Genomic DNA, 3,379 nt, shown 5'->3' with positions numbered 1-3,379 from the left:
GGAAAGAGCTAGAGAAAGAAATGGAGTCCCATGGCACTTGGAGAGATCTCCCTTTCCGTTTCTAACAGCACAACTTGTATTCTTTATTACTGGAAGGGAGCAAGAGTTCAGTAGCACTTTAAGGATTAACAAAATTTGTGGCAGGGCATGAGCTTTTATGAGTCTCTGTTCACTTTTTCAAATACAGCTAGAATGTGAGTCCACCTGTCTTTTTATCTTAGAGAGTGACATGATTTCAGATGCCGAATGACAATAAGCAGGCATTGGTAATGAGAGAAGAAACCTAGATCTCAATTCAGTCCAGCAGCATGTATTATTTTCGGCTGCATTTTCAGCTGCAATTCAGCAGTCTGTTTCTAAACTCCTTTTCAAATTCCTTTGGAAGAGAACCACTACTCTTAGTTAAGCAAGTGAATGTCCTAGAAGGTTAAAATGTGGTTTCTAAAAGCAATAAAAAGAGTAAGAGTTCAGTAGCACCATAAAGACTAAGAAAATTTGTGGCAGGGTATGTGCTTTCATGAGTCACTGTTCACTTCTTCAGACAGCCAGTTTGGTGTAGTGATTAAGTGTGTGGACTCTGATCAGAGAAGCAGGTTTGATTCCCCACTCCTCCACTTGCAGCTGCTGGATGATCTTGGGCACGCCGTAGTTCTGTCAGAGCTGTTCTTGAAAGAGCTCTCGCAGCCCCACAGGGTGTCTGTTGTGGGGAAGGGAAAAGAGTTTGTAAACTGCTCTGAGACTCCGAGTGAAGGGTGGGGTATAAATCCAGTCTCTTTATTTCCATTTATTCTTTGCATCCCCCTGGACTGGATCTTCCTGTACCAAACTGAGACCTAGGTTCTCATTACCAGTGCTGATATTTCCACACCTACTATCCCTCTGCGTGTCTCACCTAATCCAATCATGCCTGCTATTGCCATTTGGAATCTGAAATCATATTTATAATGTTTATATCTCTAGGACCTCTTATTACATTGTATGGCACACATGGCCCAACAAAGTGATATTTATGTCAGATCCAGCCCCTCCTTGTTCTCCCCTCTTCTATTTTACACTTGCAACAACCCAAGTCGGGTTAGAATGAATGCATGCCTGGCCCAAAGCCATCCAGTGCTCTTTGTAGCTGACTCTCACCATGCTAACAGTATGTTCATGTTGTTCTTAAGACTAGATATCCATGTGTGGCTCATAATTGAGGTAAAACTGAACCACTCCAGTGAGCTGAACAGAAGAAAATATAAAATGGAAAATATGATAGCTCAGCTCATGGCTTTAGGTAAAGAAGCACTGTAAAACCTACTTTAACCTGCCATAACTGGATTTCCCAACTGGAAGTAAAGATAGTCCAAATTACTACATTTTAAAAGCAGTCTCGCTATTTTAAAGACCTTGCCTATTCTTGTAGACTATGCTTACTTTCTGTTTAACCCTTTAATTTTGTGCTTATTTCCTGCTTTTCAACTCTATTCTCCCAGTCTTTTTATTTTAACTAATCTTTCTCATAAGCTTCTTCCTTTCATACATAAATTTCCCTTGTAGAAATCTTGCTATGAGTCTTTTGTGCCAGTTAGATATGTGCAGTGTTCATTCTAAGCTGAGTTAATGTGAGCCAGCTCACAGTTTTTTAGTCTCTGGCTCACACATTTTTGTCTTTGCTCAGGAAGGATGGCTCCAGAGCAAACTAATTTATGCAGTAGCCAAATCGCTTGCTCACAACTTTAATGCCAGTAGCTCACAAAGTAGAATTTTTGCTCACAAGACTCCACAGCTTAGAGAGAGCATTGGATGTGTGTGCCCGGACTTGTAGAGTATTTTTTGATTGCATAAGGTTCCTTTGTCCTTGTGCTTTAGCCTGTTTGATCCTTTTTCTGTATTTCTTCCTTACTGAGGTAAGTAGCTGGCCATATATCCATTTAAATTACTGCAAGCTGCCCAATAAGTGTTTCAAAAGGGAAGGAGAAAAATAGTGTCTTCTCTCAGCTGGCAATGAGTTGATAGGTTTGAAATAGAGGAGTTTGTCTGCTGCTGCCAAGCTCTCTTTATGTCTTCAATTAAATACTTAGAATCATAGAGTTGGGAGGGACCTCCAGAGTCATCTAGTCCAACATCCTGCACAATGCAGGAAATTCAAATACCTCCCCCCTCCACACCCCCAGTGATCCCTGTTCCATGCCCAGAAGATTACAAAAAACCTCCAGGATCCCCGGCTAAACTGGCCTGGAGAAAATTTGCTTCCTGACCCCAAAGTGGCAATCAGCATTTCCCTTGTGTGTGTAAGAAAAGACCACAAGAACTAAGCACTGATGCAAAGTTTCCTTTAAGCTGCACTAGGGAGCGTTGGTGCACAACACTTCAGAGGCCAGCTCAGGGAATTTAGCCTTTGCTCAGACTAAGGCATTTTCCCATCCATTGTTTCCAATGGATGGGTGTCCCTCTGGGGCCCACAGAATCGGACCCCCCTGTCCAATCCTCCTGAAACTCGGGAAGGTTCCAGAGGAGAGGCATCAGCAGCCACGCTGCAAATCTGGTGCATCCAGCTCAAAAAACAGCCCCCCCCCCCCCCCTGAGATTGACCCTCCATGTAGCTATTTTACATGCTTCCTAAACAAGCAGCATAACAACTTTCAAGTTTATTTAACTGCTATAGGTATAGTAGTGGTCAACCAATCTCAAAAAAGAGTATCGGAACCTAAGGTGATTGGTCTCATGCCTTTTACAAAAAAAGTTGGGGGAGAGAGATACAACTCTTTTCCAAATAAAATTGGAGTTTACCTAATTGACTTCCATTGCTTATCAGTTACTTCACTTACTGTACGGTTGCCTTGGGTGATTCATTACCACAGCAATCCTTCATCCATTAACAGAATTATTTTATAACCCTGATCATCTTGAAAAAATCTATGAATGGATAAAGGATAGTACATTAGTAATTACTGGCCAAGAAATAACTAGAAGGATGCAGCAAGATAACTCACAGGATTTTACACATCAAGTTTTGATAAATACCCCTATATCGACTATAATCACATGTTCAAAAGATGGCCTAGGGAAAATGAAAGGAGATGGCTGACATAAGTGAGATTCCTGCAGCCAAAAGACAGTAGAGAAGTTTTATATAAAATACACACATACTTTTTTTTTTTAATAAAAACCAGAATTACACAAAGTTGCTCACTGAAATTCTTCACCTATGCTTTCTACAACAAAAGATTACCAAAATATAAAAATGCTGAAAAACAGCTTGAGGTAAGATTTCGATATTCAAATTGCAATTTTCTTTCAAAAATAGCTCTATCAAAATTCTAGTCACTTTGAAGTTACCTACTCTCACTATGAAGTACTAATTTATACTACACTCTTCCCAAAATGAGTGCTCAGA

Source organism: Gekko japonicus, unplaced genomic scaffold (assembly GCF_001447785.1).
Source record: "Gekko japonicus isolate JY-2015 unplaced genomic scaffold, Gekko_japonicus_V1.1 scaffold969, whole genome shotgun sequence".
Taxonomy (NCBI): Eukaryota; Metazoa; Chordata; class Lepidosauria; order Squamata; family Gekkonidae; genus Gekko; species Gekko japonicus.
The sequence above is the reverse complement of the archived record's forward strand: the minus strand, read 5'-3'. Positions refer to the sequence as shown.